General features: G+C 46.4%; 1 protein-coding gene across 1 annotated transcript in view; it reads left to right on the plus strand.

The window, feature by feature from the left end:
• The first annotated feature begins 5747 nt into the window (after positions 1–5747).
• LOC135234641 (plexin-A1-like) overlaps positions 5748–16105 on the plus strand; it is a 202107-nt gene continuing 191749 nt past the window's right edge. The window contains exon 1 of the mRNA XM_064299458.1: positions 5748–5917. The gene's annotated coding sequence lies outside the window, so the exon portion shown is untranslated. The remainder of the gene's footprint in view (positions 5918–16105) is intronic.

A 16105-nucleotide genomic window follows, 5' to 3' on the forward strand; every position in this document is an offset into this window, starting at 1 on the left:
CATAAAAAGAATCGAGAGAAGGCGTTCATTTCTAAACCTCCAGTCACATGTCCTGCAAGCACATGTACAAGTATTTCAGATTTGAGTGAGACATAGAACCTGTAAAATCACCATCTCAGATCTCAGGTCAGCTCAGAATAATATAGTTCAGTCAGGGCAACTCGCATATTTAAATTAAATGTATTCATGAATATGCGAAGTAATTATTCTTGGTTTGCCGCTGAGTGGATCTTCTTTAAGTACGTCTCTGCACGCACGAGCGTGCATCACATTACATTACATTACAGGCATTTGGCAGACGCTCTTATCCAGAGCGACGTACAACAAAGTGTATAACCATAACCAGGAACAAGTATGACGAAAACCCTAGAGAGAAGTACCGGTCCAAGTGCAGGGAACAACCGCATAGTTCAACTTGGACCCTGAAGGTTAAACTGTTTAACACTAACACAAACGAGAACAGCAACAACGCAGTCTATGCAAAAAATACAAGCAGTAGTTTAAGACAGGTGCATTAACTAAGTCACCTACAAACAGCTACCTAGTGCAGTAACCTATCAAACAGGGATCATGATACCTATTCCCCAATAAATGGGAGAAACAGCAACCCCTCCCCCAGAACCTCCTAGCAGATTCAAGCAACAGGTGGAAGCTGGGGTGGTGGAGGGTGACCAAAATTCTATGAGCTGCAGCAAGCGTAGCAATGAAAAAAGCAGCACGGGCTATCAGCAGCACCTGAGAGGTGTGACTATTGCTTTAAAAAATGTGCTTCGTTAGTGATGCATGCAAGTGCTAGGCTGAGTATGAGAACGTGTAGTGATGTGTGTATGCATTGGTGATGGAACATGTAGGGTTGAGTATGATTGTATTATGAAACATGCAGTGGTGTGAGTATGCATTTGGGTTGATGAACTGCAGGGTGTGGATGCTTGGTGTATGAAAACATGTAGTGGTGTGAGTATGCATTTGGTTATATGAAAGTTATGGGGATATGCATTGTGATAAAACTAGTGGTGGGTTGATTGTTGATTATGAACATTTGGTGAGTAGATTGTTGATTTGAAAACATGTAGTGGTGTGATTATATGACTGATTGAGAATGAGAATGTGGTTGTTAAGGCCGACCAATGGTCGGCTGCAGCAAGAGTTTCCCGACCGAACATGCTGTAGGTAGTTCATGCGTGTAGCTGATTTGTGTAACTATCTCTTTTGAAGATTTCCATGATTTCCAAGACTTTGCTGAGGATTTTGGTAAAAAAAAGAAAAGAAAAAAAAACTATAGAGATAGGGCCGACGAGGCATGCTCCCACATTTTTATTTTAGCATTGCATTATACTGCACACTGAAAATGCTATACATACATTCTTTCTCATTAACAAAGCCTGACTTATTTTAGACACTAAAGAAATAGACAATAAACATAGCAAAACAGGCGATAGCATTTCACTTATGATTGTTGGTTTACAGTTTCAATCAGGTAGTGACCGTACTTTATCTAATTCGGCATCAGCATAAATAATATACATTTTAATTATGACTATTAATTATTTCACATCTTTAATTGCCCAAATACTATACATGCTAATCCTTAATTAAGAGGTGGAAAAGCACTTGCTAATATTTTAAACACTTAAATTTAATTAAAGTGAGAAGTAGAAATGTCTTATGCAAATTACCAAAATTAAAAAACCATCGAATGCAATTTTGACTCAATAATGAAAAAAGAATGCATGTTATCCCTGATTACATTAGCTGTATTGTTGCATATTGGTAGCAGTGTTTAACTTAGATCTTTATTTACACAGCACAAGGTTCTTTATGTTCACCAGGAGCTGGTGCTGAAGTGGAAAATTATGGAAGAAATCAGAAATAATGTTAATTGATGATTAGTTAACCATTAATGAGATTAAATTATTATACAAATGAGCTATTATTTTATTAATGATTAAGCTTTGATTAAGCTGAAATATGTAATACTGTTTAGTTACTGATACATATGTAGTAGGTCTGTGATTAAGGGGCGACGTAGCTCAGGAGGTAAGACCGATTGTCTGGCAGTCGGAGGGTTGCCGGTTCAAACCCGGCCCTGGGCGTGTAGAAGTGTCCTTGAGCAAGACACCTAACCCCTAATTGCTCTGGCGAATGAGAGGCATCAATTGTAAAGCGCTTTGGATAAAAGCGCTATATAAATGCAGTCCATTTACCATTTGATTACATATACCCTAGTAGGCCTGTGATTGGTTTGAGAAGTTTTAGAAGTGTCTCAGTAATTCTGAACTCCCTCTATATGATACGACCCAGTCGCTTACTGTACTGTATGAAAGGCAGTTGTGATCTTTGATCTGGGCACACACTTACATAATACATTACAGTTGGAGACTCTATCCAGAGCGAGTACAACAAAGTTATAACCATAACAGGAACAAGTATGACGAAACCTAGAGAGAAGTACGGTCCAAGTGCAGGGAACAACTGCATAGTTCAACTTGACCCTGAGTAAACTGATTAACACTAACAACGAGAACGGCAACAACGCAATCTATGGAAAAATAAAAATAAATAAAAATACAAGTAGTCGTTAAGACTGGCGCATCAACTAAGTCACCCTTCCTGCTTGGTTGGGTCTCATGAAATACAACCTTTTTATAATTTATGGTTTTATGGTAGCTTATGTCTTTCAGTCTAATGAGAGTTTGATGGTTTGATTAAACTGAAATTTATCTCACCGTGAGGTCTCTGAGTCTCACTCCGGATCGGTTTGCACTGTGTGTGCGATCTGGGAGGTCATAACGAATTTCCTTAAGTGCCCTCCTCAAAGTCGTAAATGATTAGTCCGTTATTAATTGAGGTCTGATTAAAGATGTTCTCAAACCCACGTCCAATTATGCCTGGCCTTTCATGTTGCGGTAATCTGTGGTGTAACCTGCATAGCCCCCGCAGAAACTCACACAGCTCAGAGCTGTCTTGCGTTCCTAATTAGAAAGAAAGAGAAATAAGCACGACTGATCTTCTTTGCTTATATAAAGACTTTGTCTGATTAAAAAGAAGAAAATATGAATATGTGCATGCATCTCACTAAGCCCCCCATGATCCCCAACCCCCCAACACTGGTAGACAGGACTGCCCTGTCTGTTCCTCTGTACAACCAACATGTACCTCTGTTCTGGGGTGGAGCTGGGTGGGGTGTGTGGGGTGTGTGGGGTGGGGATTCCCCACTGGCACAGGTTTGCTAACTTTGTTGTCATTCTGTTAGGAGATACAGGTAGCATTAGTTTCTCTCCATTTGCTTTTGAAACAACCTGAAATTTTTTTCTGAGGTGTACTTTACATATTACTCTGCATGTTTCATTAAAAAATAAAATAAAATAAAACTGGAAAACATTTTGAATATCGACATGCAACATAGTGCTGTTGGGTTGACTGAAGTTTGAGAAACGCGCGGTCCTTGACATGCTTGGAACTGTATAGATATGAATAATGCTGCCACTGCTTTTGTTGTGTCATCAAGCCGCCAGTAGGGGGCTTTTGGGTCGACGTGAGGGGAGCCGTCTGCATTACATTACTGCCGTTTCCCGCTGTTTCTGTGATCAGAGAGACGACACGACACCCAGCGCTCCTCTAACGTTTCTCCGCAACTTTTGTCTCTTGAGTCTTGACGCGTGACGCTTTTGCAGAATGTGAGCTTGTGGCAAAAATGCGCAGAGGGACGTGCACAGCTGTTTGGCTGTCATGTGATTTGACCACACGGAGCGGAGAGCAGGCGTGGGAGATTAAGCGAGTTCACTACATCCTCTGGCGCCCACAGCACCAGCGCTGACATTTGAATGTTCTGAATCGCCGTTTTGGTGTGCGATGTTATTTTGCAATGTGCCTAGGAACCAAAACGTCGTTAAAGCATGAAACGGGTCTAACAACAAGTAAATGCATGGATGAATGAATGCATGATTTGATGAATGAATGAATGAATACGGTTTGTAAAGTGGTAACGAGCTGAACATGTTCCGCCTAATTATGTCTGTGGCTGAATTCACATTTATTAAAATGTCTGACGTCCTTGGTAGAATTACACAGGATACTGTCTGTCTCTTGAGGGAAGGTAATGAGGTACCAGAGATCTATCAGCCAGGCCTTGGCAGACAGCGGTCTGATAAACCTCAGCTGGCTGCGCAACATGTTACCCGTTAAATATAAATCTCATTACAGCCATGTGTCTGAAGTTTGTGGTTCACGCATGTGGGTTAGAGAAAACTGAAACTGTTCTTTTGTAATGCGGACACTTATTTTTGTCCTCGGGGCGACAACAGAGTAGATTAAAATAAACAAAACCAGACAACTGTCTATAACGATAAAAAAGGAAAACTAAAAATGAAATTTCCATATCTGAAGGCTAGAATTTCACCACGATAAACACTGGACTTACGTTTCAAAACATATGTGGAGGGGGCAAATGGTGTCTATTTTAGTCCGCTGCGTTCGTTCAGGGATGACGCTTGAACTTCCAACCTAAGTAACTTCGAGGTTCAGCTGAACGCTCGCCCAGTGCCAGCTTTGCAAGCGCCAATAAGCGAGACGTGCCGGCACTCAGTGCGCTCCTGTCATCAGCCATAGCGGGGCTAAGTCATATTTCTTAAGGCCAACTCGGGCATCAGTATAACACTGCGCAACAGTATGTGACAATGGTACTTTGGCATACTACATTTGTCAACGAAAAGATTTGCCTTGTGAATAATAATTTGTGTGTTTTTCTTTCCAGAACATTCTCATCTTATTTTCTGTGCCACTTCTAATTGGAGATTAGGCTATTTGTTTTTGCTGTCATTAATATTACTCTTAATTCTTAACATTTACCTTTTCAGTAAAATGGGTATTGTGAAGCGGGTAACGAATTGGCACACTAACGCCGTTTAAAGGCATCCACCGGCTAGAACCTGCTGCCGAACACGCGCGGAAGCCGTCTTGCCCTTTTAAGTGGAATGCTGAGGACAGTTACCGCAAGCATCGCTGCCGGTTGCCTCAGCGCAGACCGCAAACGCCACGGTCACCATCTCTCTAACATTTCGATGGACACTAATAATCAAACCCAGATGGGCAGACGTCTGTACACTTCTCGTGCCTTTTCATTTTGTCAGCATAAACTTAACTTTTTTTACACAAATTTTCACGAGTAGAATGTACTTGATAACATTAACTAACACTGTAATCTTCAAATCTAAAGGAGAATATCCTCTTTTGAACAAATGGTTTTTTAGTATTTCGGACAAGGGTTGTGGTAGTTGTTATTTCTGGTAGATGCTATATTTTTATACTTGTCTCAACACAAAACCAGAAAATAACTCTAATAACGTAGCTATTCTAAATGAAGTCAAATTCAATTGCACCATTATTATTGTTATAATAATAATAATAATAATAATAATAATAATAATAATAATAATAAATAACAATAATAATAATAATAATAGTTATTATTATTATTTTTATTATTATTACTACTACTAATAATAATAATAAGCTACTACTAATAGTAGAAAGATAGCGCATCGTTACCTAGTATTGCGGACAATTTACTTTTGGCGGTTCTGGATACATATTATAGGTGCATTTGTCAGCGCTTCGCCATTTCCCTTTTAAGAAGACCAAAGCCACCTTTCTCCTGGCCACCACCGTGAACAGCGGCGCCCCCTATCCGTTAGAGGAGACACTACATCCGCACAGCGCATTCCCCACACTCTCGTCTCAGAACGAGGCTGATTTGCCATTGGAAGCGCGAGCTGCATTCCACTCCATTCATGCTAAGGAGCTCGACACAGTGAAACGGAGCGGCAAGCTAGTGAGTACAGGCACACGAGTGGAAATGTTTTCAAGTTTGGGAATGTAACTATGGCAAGGATATCAAACCCGAGGATTGCTTTTACCCGTAAGTAACCAGTGGCCTGTCTGTCGTCACTCCGTGTATTGAAATGTTTTATTTGAAAGTGCATAGTTTTGTTATCGGAGATTTTTTTCATCCACTCCAAGACTTCCCTTTCCGCCGGGTGTCTGCCTCCCAACTGTTTTTCTTAATCTTTTAAGCTGTGGTTTCAACATTTTTATTTTTGCTCCGGAGCGGCCGAAGTGTGCGTTGAGAGGCGAAGATCTTGCAAGCTGAGCTCTCTCAATTTGCGGCTTTAAGTTTAGAAAATGTCTGCATTCAGTTGAAATGTAGCTGGCCATCCTTGTATTTTCGGAAACACTATAAAAGCATGTAAGCTGCGGTTTCTTGCTTTGAAAATGTTGTGTTCGGGGTGCACTGTTCTCTACGTGGAATGGAATGTGAGCTAGTTTAATTTCTTAACCGGTGTTCATGACCAGCCAAGAATCTCTGAAGCTTTCTTTAATACATAAGACGTATATACATTAAACCTCCTTAACATACCCAAATAAGGAGTGTGTTCGTGTTTCGTGTTTAATGCCCTCGGAAATATTTTCATCAATTACAAGTAATTATTTTTTCTAGGTTTGGTCATTTAAAAAAAAAATGTTTAGTCCACATTTTGCGTATCTTATTGTAGTTGTTCATTTTTACATCATGCCATTATTTTTTATACCTTAAGTGGTTTGGTTGGGGAGGTTGAGGTGTGGACTGAGAACGAACGTCTTTGCATAAAATTCCAGTGCTCGGAAAATTGTCGTCATTTGTCAGAGAAATCAAATCTGTTGAAATTCTCTGTCATAGCAAAATATGGATTTTGTGTAGTCTCACGTAGCCGATTGCATACATGGAAATTATACGTATATAGTGTTATGCGCTCGGGTTATAGCCTACGCTGTAATCACATAAGTGCTTCTTTTTAATAAGCAGACTATTATTTTTCTAAATTGTTTATGTCTCTCTGGACTCCTCGGAATGTCTTGGTGAAAATCGATGCCCCAATTTGTGTTAAACGATTAGCCACGACACTGTTTTTAAACCCGTGCCCGTGTTACTTTTTGTCTGGCTACAATTATTTAACCGCCCTTACGAAGAAATGCCCGTTTTCAGCTGGAGTCGTGGGAATTCGAATTCCGTATTGCAGTAGTACGGTATGTTCGGACGCGGCTCGTGGGCTGTGCATGTGGATTTGTCAGTGGGTGTGTTTACTGCACTCGCGATTTCATTTCATTTAACAGGCAGCTCACATCATCCACGCAGGGGGTCTTGTTTTTAAAGTTGTAATATTGTAAATCTAATTGATTAAATTGCGAATGGAATTGCTTCCTTCCCCGTGGGAGGGATCTTCGCCTTAATGACATCCATGGCGAATACGCTGCCTCGCTAAACAAACGATAGCCTACTTCTACACGGAATCAAGTTGCCTGCTTAAATAAATGTAATGACTTGAGTTGTTAGAATCGTTTGTCAGCGAGTGGCTGTGCGCGCGCTTCGACTGTCGGGATGGTAGAGAAGCGTTCTCTGTTCATTTATGATCTAGACAAGAACACACTTTGCCATTTATTAGGATAACGCTTTCCCGTTCAATGCACAGCTACATATTTACTTCGGTGATGCGACGTTGGCCTGCTGTTTTATGTTTGCGGCTTGTTTGCTGCAATGGCATCATCCACATAGTTGGATGAATATTGCTTCCAGTGCCTTTGGCATTGTTCCGTACGCCGCGAAATGCATCTCGTGAAGAAGAGGGGGTAGTAGTTGCAAAGTTTTGGGGTCTTTAGCGTTGAGCCCATCACCTGGGGATGGCTTGATTTGAATATGTATTTTTAATGAACTCCTGTATTTCTGAATCCAGGCAGCTGGAGGCATCGCGCTATTCCACAGCCCATTAAAGGTACCGGAACACAAAGAGCATGCAGCCAATTCGCAGAGACGCTGGTGATACAATCTTTTAAAGTGAGACTTAGAAAGAGCCAGTATTTAGACTTAATTGCCTGCACTTCCGTCCCTCGCGCGGCATTCCGCGCAGATTGTATTCACAGGAGCTCTGTTAAACCGGCTCGTAGCAGCGATACTGTGTCCTCTCTCTGTGATCTTTTATTCTACACAATGTTTGCGTCCACATATAAGCCAGTTTTAGTTGGGTCACGACAAACATTGGTAGAGGAGATCTTCTCTATAAAAAACTGTCCTGAATACTTTTATTACTGTAATAATAATAATAATAATAATAATAATAGGGTACTAGTAGTTGTAGGATGACGTATCGCTTTGACCTCCCCGACTTTCGGTAAGCAATTTCGTAGCTGCGCAGGCTTCAGTGAGACGGCACGGATTGACGGTAATGATACCACAACACTGTTTTAGCTGAGGATCTCAATGCCACACACGTAAAGGTGAGCGTATTAATTCACTGCGAGTCACAGTCTCTCCACTGCGCGCGTGTGTGTTTATGGGAGTGGGAGCGCGAGCGCGAGCGCGAGCGAAGTGGCATCGCCGGTGCTGACAAATTCCTCTTCCAGGTGTCACAATAAAGAGTATTCATGCAGGAAACGCAGACCGTCCACCAGTGGAATTCCAGACACGGAGCTCACAGCACGAGGTTTAAATAGGCTTTTCATGAAGTCAAGCTCGCATTGTTGGGAGTTTGTGCGCTGTGTCGGACCGAACGTCATGTTCATTCAGCTGACGGCACCGTGCCTCCACACCCCTCTTTAAATATTTGGGAATGTCTGGCCCGCTCTCCTTTTTGTCACAAATCTGGCCTGCCTGGCAGTGGATGCCAATACATTTCTAACGCTTTTGGCTTAGTTTGCATAATACTTGAATAAGTGGCCACGATTTCAGATTGTGATATTGGCAAGATTGCGACATTCCTGCGATTAAATAAAATAAAATAAATGCGAGAATATTCCTTCACAGCCCTCCTTTTTCAGTTGGCTCCAATAAAGACTTATCTCATTCCTCATGAAATCCCCCATCTGTTATTGACTTGCATGACTATTTGCACGTTGGAGGAATACTCGAAATACTTCTGGAGAACTTTCTCCCAGTCTGGCAACCTTCGGTTCAACTTTTGACATACAGTGCTGTGAAAAAGTATTTGCCCCCTTCCTGATTTCGTCTGTTATTGCGTATTTGTCACAGTGAATGGTTTCTGATCTTTGGGCTAATGTAGTATTACACAAAGGGAAACTGAGTAAACAAAACACATTTTAAAATATGATTGAATTTATTTATTTATTGAAAAAAGTTATCAAACACCCATATAAGTTATGTAAACAAGTACTTGCCCCCTTACACTTAACTGATTGCACAACCTTAAAATTGTTTAATGTTTTTTTGTAATGGAAAATAAAATAATAAGAATAAATAAATCCTTAAATAGCCGATCTTCTACGTGCCTGGAATACCTATGGTGTACATGAACACTGTTAGAGAAGAGCTGCGCGCCAGTTCTGAGCTGGTCTGCACATTTATTTAAGCGTTTTAAAAAAAAAAAAAATTAAAAAAATTTTTTTTTTGCGGTTTGCGCGCAGCCGTGTGTGTGTCGCGAGTAAGTTGGAGGTAGCGTTTGACCAGTTTCTTCGAACCTCGCCAGATTGGCAGATGTTTTCAACCTGCCAGACACATTTATTCTCTGGCATTTCCGTTTTCTCTGCGCGCCCCGGCCTCCCCCCAGTCGGCGCACGTGTCTCGGCCAGTTCCGCTGCTCTTAATTAGCGCAGATTGCACCCCCTGGTCAAGTCACGGCCTCCTAATTGTGTTTTGTTTTCCGGCTCATGCCGGCGAGTCATTGACATTTATTTAAAAGTTTAAGCAGCCACTGCATAGAATATAAAGCACTCCAGAAACAGTATTCTTCAGTTTTGTGTCTCTGTATCTTATTAACAATATCAGGTTTCACCGCTTTTGTCGAGTCTATAACCTGAAAACGAGGAGAAAAGCCTCCGATCCAACATTTTCATTTAAGTTCAGACAGCAGTGTTTTGTAGTTTTTTTGTTTTTTTTAAACCTGGAGGACTGGTTTTACTTCTCGCTCTTTCTCACCTGCGCGAACTCACACGCACACACACACACACACACACACACTCTTACCCAACATGCTCCCTTAACTGCCTGTGGAGGTGCAGCCAAAGGAGGGGGTGTGGGAATGGTTTTTTGTTAGGAGGGTTCCTGCTCTGTAGAATGCCTGCAAATAAACATTTGAATGTTATTTTTGTCTGCTGCTTCACAGTTCTTAAAGGGGACTGAGCTAAAATGGGCAGGGGGGGGGGGTCACAGAAGCCAGTGAAGGTAGAGACCTGCTCTTTACCCCTGGTCTGTTGTCAGTACATTAAAGGAGGCTTGTGTGCTGTAACTGTAATGGCAATTCCTGTCCCTTGACTCATGCAGTAGTTTCATGCTCTGTACAGTGCAATTCATGGTTATTGGGGTGGCGGAGAGTGGCTCTCTGATTGGCTGTAGCCGGTGTGACGGTCAGGCTGGAGGCATTGTGGGATTGCACTGCTGTTTGGACGGGGCGTCTGGATTCCCGTGGGGCACTGGGGGTGCTCATGTGCTGTGGGGGGAGGGGGAGTTTGGGTCTGGCGTGTGTGTGTGTGTCCATCTGAGCGAGTGTGGGTATCTGTTTGTGTCTTTCTGAGTGAGTGTGTATGTGCGCGTGTGTTCGAGCGAGTGTTCCTGTCTGTGTGTGTGCTTGTGTTTGTTTGTGAATGTGTTTTTGTGTGTGTGTGTGTGTGTGAGATTGAACGAGTGTTTCTGTCTGAGTGTGTTTGTGTGTGTATTTGTGTTTGTGTGTGTGTGTGCGTATGTGTTTGAGTGTGTGTATGTTGGATATACTGCTCACACAGGAGATGGACATGTCTGCTGAGAGCAGTTTGGCTTGGAGCAGTGGGTGCCTGCTCTCTCTCTCTCTCTCCCTCTCTCCCCCTCTCCCCCTCTGTGCGTGTTTCCCTATGATGCTCTGCAGACCTCTCTCCCTCGAGCCTCCTCTCTCTGGTGTGCCGTCTATCTTCCACTTTCTCTCACACTTTTTCTTCCTCTGTCTAGCATTCTCTCTCACTTTCTCTCTCCTGCGCTCTCTCTCTCTCCCCCCATCATATTTATAGCGCTGGGTTGAAGCCAGAGCCCGTCTCCTCTCTACAGTGTTTTCAGAAAGGTGACTTATCTGCCAGGCCGCTGTTTCTCTTGGCCCGCTGAGCCGACCGCCGGGGAGTTTCCTCCAGGCACCGGCCCCCGCCGAGCAGCTCTAATGGCGACTGCGACTGCGCTGAGCCGCCATTAGGGCTCCAGAGCCACCCGGGCGCCACCCTGAACAAGGGCATCGACAAGGTCACGTGACCACGAAAGGACCAATCGCAGGGATCCATTCCTGGGTTTAGCGTTTGGCCTTTGACCTCTGACCTCACTAAGGCCCGGCTCGGCACTTTCCGCGAGCGGAACCTAATCTGAGGAGCGCCTTATGAGGAGCGGCTCGACGGGGCGGTCAGGTGCTGTTGGTGTTTCCCTGCGGAGGTGCTCAGGCGGGCTTTCAGCGTCTGTCTAAGGCCCTCCCCTCTTCGGTTGCTTCCTCACCCCGTCAGCGTAAGGCAGGGGAAATCTGTTTTAGCTGTCGCCGCCGGTCACTGCGCTGTTCCGTGTGCAGCCGGTCTGGAAGGAGACAGATCGCAGAGCAGAACAGTTTCAGACAGGCCAACATTGACTTATCTTCCCCCCCCCCCCCCCCCCCCCATGCCAAATGCGTTTGTGCTGGGCTTAACCGCACATGGGCGGCATCGCTAACAAGCGCAGCGCCGCCGCCCCCTCTGCTCTGTGAGCGGCCGCGTGCGGGCCTACGCACTCATTCACACGCTCCCTGTTTTTAGTAACAAACATAAACCTCCCGCCCCACCCTGCTCTCCTCCCGCCCCCCTCTCAGCGTGTCAGAGGAAACAGCCGCTCGCTCTCCCGCCCGCTTTACGGCGCGGAGTGTGTACGGCGCTCAGCGTTTTGGCGGTTTCTTGCGTTACGTTTTCGTGTGTGAGCTTGCGTGACGTACCTGTGGAAACTGGCTAATCGATCAATTTTACTAGCTGTGTGAGAACTGGCGTGCGTGGACATTGGCTTTGAGTAGTTAGAAGGTCTGAGATGTCCCTGACCTTTAAGAAGTTTGTTGTACGGTTGTTTTCTGGTTAACTGTGGTCTGAAATGAAGAGTTAAAATGGGCGATCGTGATAGGCCCTAGCCTTCCACTGTGCTCACCACAGGTCCTTTAAATAATCCGCAGGGCCCCTGTCTCGGCTGTCCGTCAGGCTGATGCGGGTCAGGGGGCGGGGCTCGAGGCAGACGGCCGCCTGCGAAGCCGACAGCGCGGCGGGAAGTGGGGGCCGCGTAGGTACCGCCCACGCCACGCTGGCCCCGCCCCCCCCCCCAGCGTTAGCACGCTTGTCTTCCTTTTGGGGGGTTCGCCCCAGACCTCCGCTCCCATGCGGGTCCAGTGAGCCCCCTCCAGCGGTTCTGTTTAACACGGTGAAAAAGGAGGAAATAATCTCATCGTTAATACCCCATTAAAGGCCTTGAGCGAGCGTATTGATCTGTCCGCCGGGTGAAATGCTTATTCCACAGCTCGCCACACACGCTGGAGGAAATCTTTACACCTGCGCTCTTCCCCCCCCCTCTATCTCTCTCTTCTTTTACCCTCTCCTTCCATTTCCTTCTCTTCCCCATCTATCTGAGATGATTTAAAAGGCTTCGCTTGGGGCCCTAATTCGCATTTCTTCCACGAAAGGTAATTTTCGCTAGGGCTAAATGAAAAAACCCACAACGACAATAAACTATTATCGTATGACTGCCAACAGCCTCATGGGTGGGGCCTTCCTCCGTGCTGCCCCCTGCTGTCAGGGTTTGAATCCACCTGCTTCATCCGTAACTGCAGCTGTTGCCACGGACACATTTCTTCATCCTGGCGTGGGACTTTGATTTCATTAGTGTTTCTGCACCTGCAGAAGAAGTAAAGAAATAGCCGCTATTATTATTATTATTATTATTAACAACAGCGCCATCAATATAAGTAATTACTACTGCTACTGGTCCTCCTCCTCCTCTGTTCAGTAATGGGCTGGGTTGCCCTGAAGTCGGCCCTGTTCTCTTGTGCTGGCACGAGCGGCCGGTACCTGGTGTCACAGGTATGGCAGAGACTGCAGATTAATTGTTGCTGGCACGCTTTGGCTTGGCAGGCGTGTCAGAGAGCTGCGCGGGCCTCGGTGGGTCGGCTGCAGACAGCGGCACAGGGCGCGACGAGGCCGCGTAGCCCAGTGCATTGTGGGACGGAAAGTGTTCTCGTCTGTTTGTGTCCTAGCTGCGGGCTGGTTCGCTGTGACTCACGACCTCGATAGCGCTTTCGAGCGAGTGCTTTTTTTAGCTTTTATTTTGGCGGTTTTTCTTGTTTTTTTTTCTTGCTACGGGGTAGGGATGTCAAACTTGCTCGATTCCCTGTGTTTGTGCAAGAGAGAGTGTGTGAGAGGGAGTGTGCGCAAGAGAGAGTGTGTGCAGTGCACAGAGTGTGTGTGGAGTGTGTATGTGTGGGAAGGTGTATGTGCGTACATGAGAGAATGTGTGCGCACGTGCGAGAGAGAGTGAGTGTGGATGAGTGTGTGAGTGTGTGTGTGTGCTTGCATGTGCGTGTGAGAGAGTACTCGCATGGCTTTGAATCTGCTCAAACTCCTGCTCATAATTTAGTAATTGTCCTAATCCTTTACCTCATTTGGCTTTTTGTTTTTTGTTTTTTTGCACCGCAGAGTACTTGCGCTTGACTCCAGCAGTGCGCTTTGAGGGGCTGCATCCGTGTAGCTTTACGTGGCTAATGCGCTAATTGGCTCAATTAAGCTGGGAGTAATTGTTTGGAATAAAAGCCAGCGCGCCCAGCTTCCCGCCGTGAGTTTGACACCCCAGCTGCAGGGTCGTCAGGAAGCACGGGGCAGCGGGTGGCAGGACCGGTAACCACGGTGACCGGATTGAGCCCGCCCCCCCGGTCCTAAGTGCCTGACCGCGCTGGACAGCGAGCACGGTTAGTTAATCTCACCGGGACCGAAGAGCCTCCTTCTCCGGTCGTATTTCCGCACAGGCCATAACCCGGCCAGGTCTGTGGAGCTCAGTGAATGCCGGGGTCCACGGTCAACCTGACCGCACTTAAGTTTGGAGAGCAGGCTTGTACACAGCCCAGGAAATGACATCAGACGAACACTACGCGTATTAAGTGATTATTCATTTCCTGAATTGACTCATTTGAAATTGAGTTGGCTTCCAGTTCTGCTGGGGGAGTAGCAGTGTAAATACGACTCTTGTTTTTCTGAAAAAGGTCACCGTTCCCCGTAACAGGTTATAATATGAAGATTACCGATATGCCGACTCGTCAGATTACTCAAAGAACAAGTCAATGAGCGATGCTTTCATTCATTCTCATACTGTGATCTCCCTCTCTCTTCTCACTCTGTTTTTCTCTCTTCGTCTCTAACTCGGACAGGGAGAGAGAGAGAGAGAGAGGGAGAGAGAGGGAGAGAGAGGGAGAGAGAGGGAGGTAGAGAGAGAGAGACAGAGAGAGAGAGAGAGAGAGGAGCACATCACAGTTCTGTTTCTGTGAATGGACTGATAACCAGCTGCCTGATTTCACAGCCCAGCTTTGAAGTGTTCTCCTGCCCCTGGGGTGGGGGTGGGGGCGGGGGCAGGGGTGGGGGCGGGGGCGGGTGTGTGGAGCAGCTCGCTCTGGAAGTGATTAGCTCACCATCTGTAAATCGGGGGCCTTGACTGCTCCGGCCCTGCGGGAGGAGTCAGGGGTGTGAGGTCAGGGGTCAGGGGTCAGGTATTTCTTCTCACTGGTGGAACAAAAATGACCGCTGGTGGAAGGAAAGTCTGCTCTGTACCCCCCCCCCCCCTTCTGGACCTCTGGACCACATGTCCGAGCATGTAACGAAATCCCAAATTTTTTTGTTTTTCATGGTGTAACTGAGGCTGTGGGTGTAACTGACACTGTGGGTGTAAGCGCACTGTGTACTCTTCATCGAGGTGCGCTTCTATTAAACCACCCCGGGGGGGGGGGGGGGAGATGTTGGGCCCCTGCCTGAGTGGTGCTGGGACACCATTGTCCTAAGACATGTACACACTCAGCCACACAGTAGGGTCTCTAAGACACACACGCACAGCTTTGCCTCAGACCAAACGATGTGCTTCTTACACAGTAAAGTTTAGCTGCGCAGTTAAACTTGATAGGGCTCATCCCTTGCAGATCATGGGCGTTTCGGTGCCGTGTCATAATTATACTGTTTCCTCGTGCCCTGCTTCAGGCAGGCCTGCTTCGCTCTAGTTCGACACGTCTACTCGTCAAACAGGAAGTTTCCTGGAGTCGTTCTGAATGTAGTGGTAACGCACCGCCACGGCTGTGACCTCTGGCTGGCTGTGCCTTCCCCACAGTTACGCACCCCCGGCCCTGTACTGAACGCACCCCCGGCCCTGTACTGAGTACACCCCTAGCTCATTGCTGAATATGCCCCTAGCTCATTGCTGAACACGCCCCGGCCCTTTGCTAGCGACGACACCAGTCATCTCTCCACCTTCTGACCCCGCTGCTGCCTCTCATGTACGTCGTTTAGCGGCTGACAAACCCCTGGCTTGTGCGGTTGATCGGCCGTGATACACCCGCTTGCGGAGCCTGAAGCGTGCTAACCGTGCATCCTCGCGGCGTGTTTGGCGTACCAACGCTCGCCAGCGTCGCCCCGTTCCCCCGCTCCCGCCCTCCCGGCCCCTGGAATGCGGTCGATCCGGCGCGGGCGGCTCCATCCGCCGCCAGCCCTCCGCTTTCGCTTCCTCCCTGCCGCCGCGCGTGGACTTCCTGCCGTGCGCCGGCGTGGCGGGTCCCGCTCTGAGCCGCCGCGGCTGCTGGCGGGGCGGCGGGGTTGTGTAGAGGGCAGGGAACTGGGCTTGTACCTGAGAGGTTGCGGGTTTTATTCCCAGCTCGGAGCACTGCTGTTACACCCCTCAGTCTTAGTGCTTAATCAGAATTTCTTCAGTGAAATGTAAAAGGACTATTTGAACCTGTGTTTAATCTGTGTAAGTCACTCCGGATCAGTGCGTCAGCCAAACTAATGCACTGTGATTTCATTTGGCAGTTTGTGTTGGCTTTGTTAGAGAGGTACAAAAACTCACCCCTGCCCTGCTTTG

This window comes from Anguilla rostrata, chromosome 11 (assembly GCF_018555375.3).
Source record: "Anguilla rostrata isolate EN2019 chromosome 11, ASM1855537v3, whole genome shotgun sequence".
NCBI classification, from domain to species: Eukaryota; Metazoa; Chordata; class Actinopteri; order Anguilliformes; family Anguillidae; genus Anguilla; species Anguilla rostrata.